Raw genomic sequence first — 15,309 nt, forward strand, 5'->3', positions numbered from 1 at the left:
TGTTTTGGGCTTTAAATGGACTTCAGTGGAGGGCAATGAACGAACCTAGCCAGACTAGTCCTCAACCCTGTCTTCACATTAGAATCTCCTGGGAAGTTAAAAAATTATATATCTGGGATGTGGCTCAGGCATAAGTCTTTTTAAAAAGCTTCCCAGAGAATTCTATTGTGCAGCCAGGGTTAAAAAACACTGGACCACCCAGCAAGAATCACATCTGAAAAACCAACTGTTGCTCCAGATATTAACTGAGATGACTCTCGGCTCATCTTAGAAGCCTGGAGTAAATTGTTTTCTAGTGTCAAATTGAATTGAACTAGCTCTTAATATTTTGATCCTAGAAGAATATCAGTTTCTCAAGAGTCCAAGAGTTTAATAATTTATTTTGCAAAGAATATAAAACTTGTATTATAATTTAGTGTCATCTTGGGAAGCTAGCTCTGACTATCTCTCCTCTTCTAATATAAAAAATCACCAGATTTGGTCTGATAATTGGTCCTAGCAAGAATTATTCATCACTGCTAGTGGATTATCAATATCATTTTTTTATTCATTTTAATTTTTACTTATTTATTTTTTTGACACGGGGTCTTGCTCTGTGGCCTAGGCTGGAGTGCGGTGGTGGAATTGTTACTCACTCCAACCTCGAACTTCTTGGCTCAAGCAATCCTTTTGCCTCAGGCTCCCAAGTAGCTCAGACTACAGAGACATGCCACTGCCCTTGGCTAATTTTATTTTTTTTAAATTTTTTGTAGAAGCAGGTCTTGCTTTGTTGCCTAGGCTGGTCTGGAACTTCTGATTTCAAGTGATCCTCCTGCCTCAGCCTCCCAAACTGCTGGCATTATAGGCATGAGCCACAATACCCAGCTCCTCAGTATCTTCTATCTAGGAACTTCAAAGGGTAAGTTTTATTATAGTAGGAGTGCATTTAAGAAGCTAAGTCAAAGAGATGCTAAATATATTTTCTGGGGACTAAATGGTAGGAAGGTAGTAGAAATTAATTAGTAATAGGTGGCCAAATCATCCCAGCTGTGTTCCCCTATTTCTTGTGGCTGTGCTCCAAAATCCCTGGTAAATCATATTCTGCTCTGAGAAATCTGGTTTCCTTATGCATTCGGAGAACTCTTGGTGTAGGCATAATAGACTTGAGTTATTTTCTGTGGGGGTGTGTGTGTACATCTATCTATCTATCTATCTATCTATCTATCTATCTATCTATATCTGTCTTACATGTATACATTTACACAATCACTAGACATAAAATTATAATTTCTACTGTCACAGTTACATTGTTCTCTTCCTCATATTTTTATTCTCTTGTCCCCTTTAGTGGGATTTTCTTTCTTTTCTCTCCCTTTCTTCACCCTTAACCTGATCCCCATTTGAGTATTTTTTTTCTCTGATTTTATTTTCTCTCCCTTCTCTGAAACTAACGAAGTCCCTAATCACAAATATCTCTAAACATTTACTTGATCCTTTACTCAGCGTTTGTTTTTGATAATACTCATATGTACTAGAGTGTGTGTGTCCATATGCATAGACATGGAAATAATTAGTTTTTAAAAATCAGTCTATTATTGTCACTGTCACTTAAAATATTCCCACAAGCGTGTAAACTGCGCCCCACACTGGTTCCCTGCTTTGGTGGAACTCTATGAATAAATTACATTTCTAGAGTCTGCCAGCTTTCTAATTCAGTTTACTGCACTTTGGAACAACATCTTTCCTTCATGTGTTGCATAATTTTTGTCTTTCCAGGTTTATATTTATCTTTCTGTTTCTCTGGCTCACCAATAACTCTTCAGTAAGAAATGGCCTCTCTCATGGCCAGAGAGCTTCTTCCGGCTTATGTATGTAATTAGGTCAAATTATTTGAGTGACAATTAAAACAGCAAAACCTACTTTCATGGCATTCAATCAGGAGTATAATTATTGAACATATGTGTTTACATTTTAATTTTCAGAATTAAAAATCACATGGATACAAATGTAAGATTAAATTTTATTTTCTTCAAAGCAATAAACTAGGTTTATTGTAGTCTTCTGGCATTTAGAGAAATGCAAAGCATTGAGCTGTCAGATTTTACAATGACAATAGAGAACTGTTAATTCTGATTTTGAGGCACAAACATTGCAATCATTAACTTACATTTATAAAATGAGTTGGCAAAGGGAATAGAAACAAAAAGTTGTAAATAAGTTAATTGATTTGAGAAGATAGCACAGTCGTTGCACAGCCACCATTTTAATCCAGTCACTTTGCAAAATGAAGGCTATTTGGACATGTTTCATCAGAAATGAAACTGACCAGATAGTCCACAGGTGATCAGTTCCAAAGCTTCCCCTAGAGTCAGCCCTCCAAATATTTATCATATATGTATGTATGTTTGCTTGGATCATGATAAGGTACCAATTTGGGATTTTTGGAAACCGAGCTAGAATGTCACCTGAGACATCCCTCTGATTTGGACTGGGTTCAGAAGCAAAGTACCTTGAGAGGCCAAAAGAGAAAGAGGGTGAGCAGGAGAGCAAGCCGGAATGGACAGCCCGTGTCGCCAGCTCTAATATCCCAGTGCAATTATTTTGTGGACATCCACTCCTTGCCTGCACAGGAGATAGGGCTATAAGTGTATGTTATTTTTTAATTACAAGGGGGTAGAAAAAATCCTGATGATGGGCTGGAAGGTGCCATTGCATTGTTATTTTTTCCTCTCCCTTCGTTTGCTGATTATGTGAGCCGGGCTCCTTTGCTAGCCGATGATAAGCAGAATTTCCATGTTCTCTGCATAATTAATCCATCTCTGCCTCTCTTCATGCCAACTCGCCCGTTATCGCCGGCACATGCCTGAATTGCAAAAGAATCCGCTCTTCAATTGGAACTTATTGATATTCTAAGAAAAAAAAAGAGAGAGAAGGGGGAAAAAACTGAAAATCCTTAAGTTTAAGCCGCAGATTTTTAAATGGATTAATTTCGCTGCAATCGCAGCCATCTAAGGCGGGAAGGCAGGCAGAGCAAATTGAAAGCGTCTCCATGTTTGCAGAATTGGGTCCAGAACGCTGAAATGTACTGGCACAGCTCTCTTTTAAAGTCAGAAAATTACCATTCATTTACATCACATGAAATACTTTTTTATGTTAGAAATATTCAAGAGACGTTCTTAAATGCCTGCTAATGCTTGATAACATTTCTAACTTTCAACGTTTTGCTAGACTTTGATATGACATGATAGGAATGCCTTCCAGTAGAGAATATTATATCTCTCTTTATCACATATTAGATTACATCATCTTTTTCTTAATCATTCCCAAGTAGTCTTTAAACAATGAAGTCTGTCATTGGCTATGTAGGATTTTGTGTGCTGATGGAGGTCAAGGTTAGTCAGTTATTTTTTTGAGTCTACCTACAAATGAAATGTTTGTTTTTGTTTAATCTTTCTTCTTCAAATGCCTAGAGACCTTGGGCAAAAATAATAACAATATAATAATCATAATAATTTCTCAGTAGTCATTGTTTTGACTATTTGCCTCAATCTTATGATAAACTCTTGTTTTTTTAGAGACGTGTTTCCTTCTCATTTTAACTTATAAATAGTTACACGTTGAAATCCCCTTTGACTTAGAAAAAGGTCAGTAGTGGGAGTCATTCCACAAAGTGTGCAGTTCAAAAAATCACAAATACAGGAACTTTCACTTCCAGAATTCTTGTAATTTCCCAATAGAATTAATAAATCTTGCTTAGTTGTTAATGTCTTTTTAAAAAAAATTTGAAATATATTGTATGTTAATTCCCTAACTCCTGGAATAGAACACTGGATAGCACTGAAAGTCTTCCTAATAGTCTAGTTTAGCTTCAGCAATTCGTTCTTCCCGCGGTTAGATGCTCACAGATCTGCAGTTTATGCTGGTCTGCATGACAAGGCTGATGTGCTTTCTTAGCTTAGAGAATAGAGTGGCTAATATTGACCAGAATTGAAAATATGCATTTGAATATCTAAAAATATTCACAATTAAGTAGTTTTTATTCATTTTGAACTCAGCAGAACTTCAATGGGAAAATAATAATAATTTTTAAAATGCCAACTAAGTTGGGTGGTACATTTCCTAGGGAAAATGAATATGTAAGCAGTGATATTCTTTGGAGATATTTGTTTCAGTTACAAAACAAGGATCTACATAACTACAGGTCATTTCAACATAAAATATTGGCATTGACATGCAAAAGTCTGTGTATTAGTGAGCAACTTAAATATTGACATTGTATTTTTTCCTCAGAAATAAACCAAAGCAAATAAAGAGGTAAAAAACACATTGCAGAGGAAAGCATTTTTATAGTAATAGTAAAATAATTAAGAAAGTGATGATTACTATAAACATAAGAACAAATTATATAATCTTAATGTAATCATCTTAATTATAAAATCTTTCATAATTCCTAGGCTACCTAGGCTTGTAAATAGAGGAAACTGCTAGTTGCACATTGAGTAATTTTGTATAGTCAGCTAAACAGTTTAAACCAATTTTTAAAATGAAATGAAAAATGACCCTTCTTAAAATAGATGTAGCAAAAACATTTTGACCATAAATAACAATTTCACTGACCTTGTATACTCAACCCTTTCATTTAAAGGTGTGAATTAAAAGGACTTGAAAATTGCAGGTATATTTAGGGAAAGGAAATGTCTCCTGGGTATTCTGTTGTGAAAAGAATAATTTTGATATAAAACGCAATATGCTACAGTATGCCTTTACTTCGTATTTTGAACATTCTATACAAGAGAGTTATAAATATATCAATTGTAAATTTTTTTCTTAAAAATTATATTTTGTATCTATGCTCTAAAATCATTGGCATTTTATCTATATATAATTAATAGTTGTAACTTGGTTCATATAGTTTAACACAATTTTTTCTTGTGAAATATGAGTTATGCTGTTTTCACTATTATATTCCAAATTCACTGAGTATTTTAAATAAATATAAGGTATTGCATTCCTAATTATTACCATATGTGCAGATCAGAGCAAGAAGAGTGATGCAAATGGTTTTGAGATGTTCTTTGTCAGATGACAGGCTAAATCAAACAGCAGTGATTCACTATGAAGTGGTGACTACAAATACAATATGAATTAGCTATTTCACTGAAAAAGCTAAGACACTCACATGGATTCATAAATGATGAACTGACATAATAGAAACAATTGAATGAGACTTTTTCTTTCTTTTAAATTTAAGGATGAATCGAAAAGTGAGAAAGGCTATTACAAATGGTTTCCTTGGTGTCAAAAATTACTAAATAATTCTTTTTTCAACATTAGGAAAATGAGTGACAGGCCTTTATTTGTATTGTGCATGATGGATGGATTCCTTCATCACCCCCCTTCTCCTTCCTCTTTTCTTTGTCATTGGATGGAATTAAACTATTTACCACCTCTAAGCTGGCATTTTTCTTATCAGATGCCACCATATCCTAAAACTGAAACCTCTCCTACATTTGTAATCAAAGAGCCAGACATATCAATTACATCTTTCTCACAGATGTAGCAATATCATGTATCTCTTCAAAAATGAAATATTTAATGATTCTTGATCCATTGCCTTTTCTTGCTGTAACTCCAAGAGCCTTAAACATTGTCAGTCCTGGAGAAAACATACTTGAACACTTTTCTCCTTTCTGTTGATTCCTTCCAGGTCGGGGTTCTTTTGATAAGGAAAAAAGGTTCAAAGACCTTTTAATTGTTCATATTTTATGCCAAATTCTCCAATATATTGTTCCTCACACCAGTTTCTCAAAAGCTCTCACCATGGGTCACTGAATATTGATATTCATCAATCTAAAGTAGCCATTGAGAATTTTCTATTTATCCTTAACACTGCTCTGGGCACCAAAGACAGATTGTAATTTTGTTACTTACCTAAATGTGTTAAGTGGTCTTTCCTGGGCAACAGTTTGCTGTAAAATGCCCACGTTTTGGTTAACTCTAACAAGATACATTCTATTAGTATCCAACTATTCTTTCATATGAATCTGGAGTTCATTTCTTTGAATATATTTGAAATCATTTTCCAGATTGGTAATTCTCAAGTATAAACAGCTTAACCATGTCTTTGATTGATGTCAGGTTACCCCAAATTTTACACGTACAGTATAGCCATCTATATTTTAAAATAGCTGAATTAGAGTCTCTCAGAGAACATCAAGTTGTGCTTTAAAAAGGAGGCACTGGAACAGAAAGACCTTCCCACATACCTGGGCTGGAGAATAATAAACCAAGTAATGTTCCCCTATCTTCAAAATCTCCCTAGAAAGTCTTCCACAGCCTTTTGTGTAATAACTGCAGTCTTAATTAACCAAAAGAAGTTCAGGTGTTTTCTTTTCTCTGTTAAGAAAATAAGAAAAAAGCAGCTATTATTTCTTATTGTAACTAATCATATATCATCTTTATGACATTTATAATGGGCCTTGATTTCCTCATTTTTATAATTTCAAAAATAATACCTGTATCAAGGAGTTATGATACTATATTTCCTGAAGCATTGTCATGAAGTTAGTATCCTTATGTGTTGACATTTGGTCGTTATTTTATAAGAGACCTACTACTGGAAGAAGAGAGGGGGCTGAAAAGAATATTTTGTGTGTCTGTGTGTTTTCTATCTTACATATATTAGGTATTTCTATTCAAACATTGAGAAGAAATGAAATTTTTTCTTGTTTTTTTTTCAGGTACTTAAATAACCCATGTAATCTTCTGAAATAATCTCTTCATATTTATTGCAAATCTTATAAAAGATTAAAAATTAGAAAAGAAACAATAATTTTTTAACACTGCTGCTTTCATATAAAATGGCTTTCAGTCATCAGAGGTTCTGGTTCTTAATTTGTAACCTCCATAGCAGCAGGCTGGAATTAGTGATAAAAATGGTGATTTTTGGAGCATGGGTAAATAGTTAATAATTTGAATCATATATATTTTATGAATATAATTTTGAAAGATAGGACAAGAAATTATTAAGAAAAAATTAATATAGTGTTTAAAAAGATGTGTCCTCTAAGAAGTAAAATACAAGTTAATCATTTTTATTTTCTAAAAGGCTGATTTATATTTGAGAAAAGTATATATTTAAATAAATAGTTATCCTGTTTAAAAATAAAAGCCAAAGCTAAATATATGGTTTTTGTTTTTAAAAATATTTCAGGAAAAATTAAACCTGTGTAATTTATGATGTATAACAGGATGTTTTGAAATAGACATACACTGTGGAATGGCTACATCAAGCTAATTAACATATACATCACTTCAAATATTTATTTTTTGTGGTGAGAACTCTTAAAATCTACTCTCTTAACAATTTTTAAATACATAGTATGTTGTTATTAACTGTAGTCACCAAGATGTTCAATAGATCTCTTGCACTTACTCCTCCTGTGTAACTGAAATTGTGTACCCTTTGCCCAATGTCTCCTAATCCCAAGGCTTCTACCCCCAGACCTAGGTAGCCACCATTCTATTCTCTGCTTGTATGAGTTCAAGTTTGTTTAGATTTCACATATAAGTGAGATCATGTGATACTTATCTTTCAGTGCCTGGCTTATTTCACTTAATATAAAGTCCTCCAGGTTTATCCATATTGTCACAAATGATAGGCTCTCCTTGGATTTTTAAGCCTGAATAGTATTTCATTGTGTATATACACCACATTTTCTGGATCTAATTTCAAATGCATCTTTTTGTTGTTGCTGTTATGGTCGTTGTTTTAATTTTTATTCTGGGTTCAGAGATGCGTGTTCAGGTTTGTTATATGGGTAATTTGCATGTCACAGGGGTTTGGTGTACAGATTATTTCATCAGCCACATAATAAGCGTAGTACATGACAGGTAGTTTTTCAGTCCCCACCCTCCTCCCACTCTGCACCATTAAGTAGACTTCAGTGTCTGCCATTTTCTTCTTTGCGTCCATATGTACTCAATGTTTAGCTCCCACTTAGAAGTGAGAACATGCAGCATTTGGTTTTCTGTTCCTGTTAGTTCCTTTATCTGTCTCCATCCATGTTGCTGCAAAAGACAACAAATGCATGCTTTTATTCGTAAATAATTGATTCACATTTCATGAAGAGCTTATTAAGGAAATGATCGATTAAGATTCCTCTAGTTCTTGGTTTGTATTATTATTTGTATAATTGATTGTATCACATATTATTATTAAGCACTTATTGGACCAGATTATTTTAAAAATTGGTTACTTTCATAGAAAATTCTTGGTATTAGAATCTGCACCACTATTTTCTTAAAAATACATAACTACAACATGATAAATTTTTTATTTTAAATGTTGATAATAAAACAATTAAAATATTAATAATGAGCAACTACTGTGTGGAAATCTATGTGCAGATAAATAATTTTTTATAATCCAATTATACAATAAGGGAGAATATGATAATTTCCAAGTCCCATGAGAACACAAATTAATTCCAACTTCAATGATATGTGTTGCTCTGAAATGTTATGGAATTTGCATCCCACTTCCACCTCACTCTATATTTGTCCCTGGGTTTTATTGAGTCTTACTTGAAAGAGGTGGACCACTCACCAACATTTGAGTCTCCTTGGTCCATCCACAATTATCATCACAATGACATTGTGACAATAAAACTTGATCAATACAAACAAAAATATGTAATCCATGTTGAGGTAACACAAAGTAAAGACAGGGTCATGGCTGATAGTGTATGGCTGTGTCCCCACCCAAATCTCACCTTGAATTGCAATAATCCCCATGTGTCAAGGGGCGGGCCAAGTGGAGATAATTAAATCATGGGGGCAGTTTCCCCACATACTGTTTTCTTGTTAATGAATAAGTCTCATGAAATCTGATGGTTTTATAAATGGGAATTTCCCTGCAAAAGCCCTCTAGGCTGCTGCTTTATAAGACATGACGTTGCTTCTCCTTTGCCTTCCACCATGATTGTGAAGCCTCCACAGCCATGATGAACTGTGAGTTTATTAAACCTCTTTCCTTTATAAATTACCCAGTCTTAGGTATGATTTTATTAGCAGCATGAGAACAGACTAATACAATGGCTATCAGGAATTACAAAAGTAAGTTTTTCCAGAAAGGCTTTCCAAAAAGGTACATTTTAATTTGAATTTTTGTAAAGAAGACAGAGCCATGGCATGGATTCACAGGAGAATAAGTAAGATGTACAGAGGGAAAAAGACTAGGGGAATGTGGTTCTTAGCTAGAACCTTAAACCAATGTTAGAACTTCGGGTAAAGGAAACAATAGAATGTATATAAGTTGATACCTAAGAAAAATTGAAAGGGAGCAAGAGCTTTGAAGAAATTATTTTCACTTTGGATATGGGAAGGAGTAGAGATTAAAGGCCAACATCAGGGGCACTGTCAGACTGTCAGTACTAGTGTCAGGATTCAAAGGTTGTTCTGCACTGCAACCCCAAGGCAATGCTTCTGAGATAGATAATTGGATGAAAGATGTCGCAGCAGATAAGGAATGTATGGACACAGACTTTTATTTTACTTAAGTGACAGACTAATTTTATAAATTTAATTTGAAAACTGAAAATAAAACTATATAATGTTCTAACATTAAATGAGGAAAGTAAACACACATAACCCCATTTTACAGAAAGTAATCTTGTTATTACAATGCATTTATTTGTTGCATAGTCGAAAAAATAAGTCCAAGTAGTAGGAAAATATTTCTAGCTTCTAGACTTATAACATATTGCTCTAACTAAAGATAAATAAATGTATATGTTTTATTTAAAAAATTTATTCCTACAAGTAAGTCAATATACCTATTGAAATGCTTAATATGAAAATTCACTTTGCAAAATTTTGAGATCTCCTTGGCAATTGCCCCCACTTTTTTCCCTGAAAATGTATTATTTCTTTTGTTAGTTTACTTCTGTTATTTCAATTCTCAGTCTTAAAGTTGTGATTTAACTACATGGTCTCTGGTGCCAGACTGCTTGATTTAAATCCCAGCTGTGCCACCCACTAGCTGTGTGATGCCAGTCAGATTACTTCCCTCTCTTTGGGCTTGTTTTCTCATCTATGCAATAGAGATGATAATAAACTGTACCTTAAAGAATTGTGAAGAATTGCTGTGAATCATTTCATACATATAATCAATTAGAATGGTGCCAGGAACACACAAAGCACTTAATAAAATTAGCTTTTATTATTAGCCTTTGCCCTTAAAACATCAACTTCTTTCAATAAATGATAATAGGTGTGATTGTGTGTGTGTGCACTTGTGTGTGCATGCATTTTTGTGTGTGTGTGTGTGTTGTGATGTATTGGATAGAGGGACCCATGCAAACTGAAAACATTTAGAGGGTGATATAAATCCGTTCAATAAGCTGTGCTTTCTGGTTATTTTTTTTTTTTTTTCAGTTTTAAATAATAAGGCCCCAAATAAAAGTAACGTTGCTGATTTTCATGATGAGGTAATTATTAGTATACCCACCCCAAGAAAAGTGCCTATTTGTGTCATTCTCATTCATGTTATTGTCATGCCACCCCCATCTCTTTTTGGTATCTATATTCCAGAAGAAATTCCCAGTCCTTTTCACTGAGAGCTGTAGTTCACTCATCTCAGTTCTGAAGGGGGCTGTCCGGATCTGAAGTCCAGGCCTGGTCTGACCACTGAACAACTCCATGAGCCTATTTTGTCCCTTGTCCTAAGCATCAGTAAACCATGCCACTTGCATGTTTATCAAGTTTTTGGTTTATGTTTCACCATTAATTAACTAAATCCCTTGGATCTTTTGTCACGTGGAAACTGTTAGCCAATTATGACATGCCACCCATCCCTAGTTCACCTTTTCTAATGAAAATTCAAATGGAATAAACAATTTAGCAGCTGTTACAAGTTTGTAACATTTTAAAAGCCATAAGGTCTAATTTTTCAATATGAAAAGTTAAGTGGTGGTACAGTAATTCTGTATTACTTAAAGTAACACTAGTTGCTGTTTGAAACAACCAAAAAAAAAAAAATACAATGATGGGAAGATGAAAGAATTTTATTTTTTATTCATGTAAAATTCTCTGATGATTCAGGTCTCAGGATCTTTCAATCTTGTAGTCTTCTCATGTTTAACTTGTGATTTTCAAAATTACTCCAAGGTAAAAGAGGAAAGAGCATGGAAAATCACACGTAGAACACCCCCATCTGTTTCATTCATTCATTTTCCACCAGCTGTAACTTAGTCACAGAGCTGCACCTAGCTGCAAGGAAATGTAGTCTAGCTGTGTGCCCAGGAAGAAAAGGAAATAGGTGTGTTATGTAGAGTCAGTCTCTGTTATACATAATGCTGTTTGTGAGTATAATTGAATTTATGGTAGGTAGTACTAAATGCTATGTTGATGGATATTTAATGACATGAAGTTATACTCATTTTTAGATTAAATAAGCATGTTACAAACTAGATTAATATTGTAATTCAATTTCTTTTCTTTTCTTTCTTTTTTTTTTTTTTTTGAGACGGAATCTTGCTCTGTCACCAGGCTGGAGTGCAGTGGCCCAATCTTGGCTCACTGCAATCTCTGCCTCCTGGGTTCAAGTGATCCTTCCGCCTCAGCTCCCAAGTAGATGGGACCACAGGCACGTGCCACCACACCTGGATAATTTTTTTGTCTTTTTAGTAGAGACGGGAATTTACTGTGTTGGTCAGGATGATCTCCATCTCTTGACCTCGTGATCTGCCCACCTTGGCCTCCCAATGTGCTGGGATTACAGGCATGAGCCACCACACTCAGCCCGTAATTCAATTTCATTTAAATATATATTCACATATATATGTATTGTACATGAAGCATGTATACATATGTGTATGTATTATGAAGCTATTCAGTTCTATACATATGCTATAAAGACTGTAAGGTTAAGGTAGGATTAAAGTTGATATTTCATTTTTTATTTTTGCTTTTTCAATTTATGATCTGTCAACTTAAGTATATATTATTCTAAAATAAAATTATATTTGTAAACATAAATCGTATTTAGCTTGATCTCTTGAAGTGTATGATTTTAATTTAGGTCATTTGTTCCATTTATCAAAATATTTTTCTCTTTTGACTTACCATCTCACATATTTATATTTCCTTCTAGCTTTGTTCTACCTGGAGTACTCAAAGTGTGCCATGCATTGTATATAAGTCAGCGATTAAAACATTGAAAGGAGCAGGACCTCTTTGTCATGACACTAAGTTCCTTTATTTCTCCATCTCTGTGTCCCTAGTGCCCACTTCAGGGCTTGGTACATACAAGGAGCTGAGTTAACATTTATTTAAATAAATGAATAAGGGGTGCCGATAGTAATTCATTAATCAGTACTACGTATTTCTTTGTGTTCATTCAATCCATAAAAATACAGATGGTTTAACTTATGATTTTTCAACTCTAAAATGGTATGAGAGCAATATACATTCAGTATGCTAGACTTATGATGGTTCAAATAAACCCATTGTAAGTTGATTTAGGATATTTTTGATTTATGATGAATTTATCAGAACTACATAATAAATTGGGGAACATCTGTATACGTCTTTGTCATTTCCTAAAGTTTGTTTCTCCACTTTGTCCTAATTTGAGACATGTTAACATTGATAATAAAAGTTAACGTTTATTCCCCTAACTTTGTGCCAGACATTATTCTAAGTTTTTTACTGGAAGATTCATCTAATCTTCCCAACAAACCTATGATGTAGATCCTATTATTATTTTCTTTTTTATGTTGAAAGGTACAGAGAACTTAGGTGATTTGCCCAAAATCAGACAGTAAATGGCAAAACCAGACAGTCTAGCTCCAGAATCTTTTCTTTGAATCATCATCTTCCATTCCCATATACAAGTTTTTTCAAAGTTATCACATTATGTGGCTGTCTACTACAACTGGGTCTGTTGGATTTGTGTACACAGTCACGCAGTTAGAAAGCGGAAGAACTGAAATATACTGTTATCCTTTTTATGCAATATTTATGTGCTAATAGAAATTCCATTAGTGGGGCATAGCTTACTTATGGTGAACCTCTGTTAACTCTTAATGATCATTGCTTTCTTTTCTCAATGTTTTATTTTATTTTATTATATTTAATCTATCTGTTTTGAGACAGGGTCTCGCTCTGTCATCTGGGATGTTGTGCAGTGGCAAAATCACAGCTCACTATAAACTCAAGCTCCTGGGCTACAGCAATCCTCTTGCCTCAACCTCTTGAGTAGCTAAGACTGTAGGCATGTGCCACCACATCTAGCGATTTTTGTTTGTTTGTTTGTTTTTATAGAAACAGGGTCTCACTCTGTTGCCCAGGCTGATCTGGAACTCCTCCACTTAAGCATCCTCTGCTAAAAGTGCCTCAGCCTCCCAAAGTAGCAGGATTACAGGCATGAGACACCACACCAGCTTCTAGATGTTTTTTAAACCAATTTAATAATAAATCCTAGAATTTTTAAATGTGTTAAAATTGAGCCTCCCACTGTCTAATTTTATCCCTTTAATTTTTTTTTTTTAAACAACTTTTAAGTGTTTTGAGCTTTCTCACACCCCTTCCATTGGGGATTGCACAGAGGTTACTTGTGCTGTTCCATGCTCTCGGCTGAAACTTCCTGCAGTGCTGTGGGAAAAAATCTTTCTGGGCAGAAACTGGAACTCCTTTTTATAGCATCTCAGCACTTGGCTGTTTACCTATCTTAGGTTTCAGTTCCTTCAACCATGTTTGTTTTACCTTTCCCAGTTTAAAAATCATTCTCTTCAATGGAAAACAGGAGACAAACGGAAGTGCATCCATGTTCTCTCGTTGGTTGACTTTACATTGTCTGTTGCATGAGGTTCACCAATTCCTTCTTGTTCTTCTTGCTCCAGCTGTATGTAAAAAGGCCATTTCTATTATTAGCATTGCACTATTATTATTAACATAAGCATAAGCATTTTTGAAAGTCTACTTCTGGTTTTGTAATTTCCTGAGACAATCTTTAGTTGCTCACACAACGTTTTTGGAATGCATTTTTTTTTTTTTTTTTTTTTTTTTTTTTACTGTGTACATGCCTCTTTATTCCATCTTTTATAACTATCATTTAAAGTTCAAGTTAGTCAGAGATAGCCCTAATGAATCAGGCTAGAACTGAAAACAAATGTCCATTTTTAAGAGCTTTCTCTATTTTATGATTCAATGAACATAACATAATTAATTATTTAGGAAAAATGGTTTGCATTATTCTTTGTAGATGATGCAGTATTCACATAGGAAAGAACCTATTCCTTTACTCAAACAAAAACCCAGCTACTTTGGCCACTTCTTAGTTAATACTTCATTATGTTATTTACAGTTGAGACCTATGTTGAAACGTATTTTAGTGATCTAGAAATACTTTCATATTGGTCAATGCTCTTTCGGATTTTCTCAGTGTTTGGGTTTGTTTTGTCATTTTTGATCAACCAGTTTGTTATTTTAGCTTTTAGTACAAAATATGCTTCTAGCCAGATAATCCACTTATCATTGAAATATCTGCAAGGAAAAAGGTTTGTTATGATGAATCTGTCACTATCTAGAGCCTAACCCCTTCTATTTTCCCTAAAACAATTATTTTTCCAATGCAATTTTTGATAGCTAAGAGTTTAGAGGAAATGAAACCATTGTGTCATTGCGAAACAGATGGTAACTAATGTATTATCAGGGAACAGAATCAGATTTGGGGGGGATACTTCTCATTTCTCTAATACTGAGATTATTTGTATTTGTGATTTTATAGTTCAAATTTCTTTAATTTAGGATTTTCTATCATTATTAAATTATCTTCCTCTAAATAAATGCTGGCTGTGGAACTATTGCTATAGTTAGATCTGAACTATGAAACTTTACCCAGTGTTTTTCTGACTATTTTGGCCTTTAAGACAACATCATGGTAACAGTCTCTTCATGTTTCTATCATGGGTACTTCTCAAAGTGATTCACATTGGTTGTATAGTCTCCATCAATACCAGTTAGAACTTGGTGGTGGTAAGTAACCAAAACCTTAGCAAATAAAGGGAATATTTAGCTCCCTAACTGGAAAGAAGAGGGGTGAGGTTAGTGTCAGACATGTTTGGCTCTGATGTCAGCATTAAAAGCTCATTCTCTGTTTTCACGGCCTGGCTCCACTTCCCTACCCAGGCTCCATTTTCAATCGGGCTTCCTCAGATGGTTTGGAAGATGGTTTCTAGTACTCTTACAGCTTATAATGAAAAAGAGGGAGAGAAAGGGAAAGAGAGAGAGAGAGAGAGAGAGAAGAGGACAGGAGAGGAGTAGGGT

The 15,309-nt window shown here is 34.3% G+C and overlaps 1 long non-coding RNA gene across 1 annotated transcript in view; it reads right to left on the reverse strand.

Moving 5' to 3' along the window:
* Positions 1-2,002: 2,002 nt before the first annotated feature.
* The window catches only part of LOC141581405 (uncharacterized), a 45,950-nt gene continuing 32,643 nt past the window's right edge, over positions 2,003-15,309 (reverse strand). The window contains exon 3 of the long non-coding RNA XR_012513990.1: positions 2,003-2,888. This is a non-coding gene — a long non-coding RNA (uncharacterized LOC141581405). The remainder of the gene's footprint in view (positions 2,889-15,309) is intronic.

This window comes from Saimiri boliviensis, chromosome 15 (assembly GCF_048565385.1).
Source record: "Saimiri boliviensis isolate mSaiBol1 chromosome 15, mSaiBol1.pri, whole genome shotgun sequence".
NCBI classification, from domain to species: Eukaryota; Metazoa; Chordata; class Mammalia; order Primates; family Cebidae; genus Saimiri; species Saimiri boliviensis.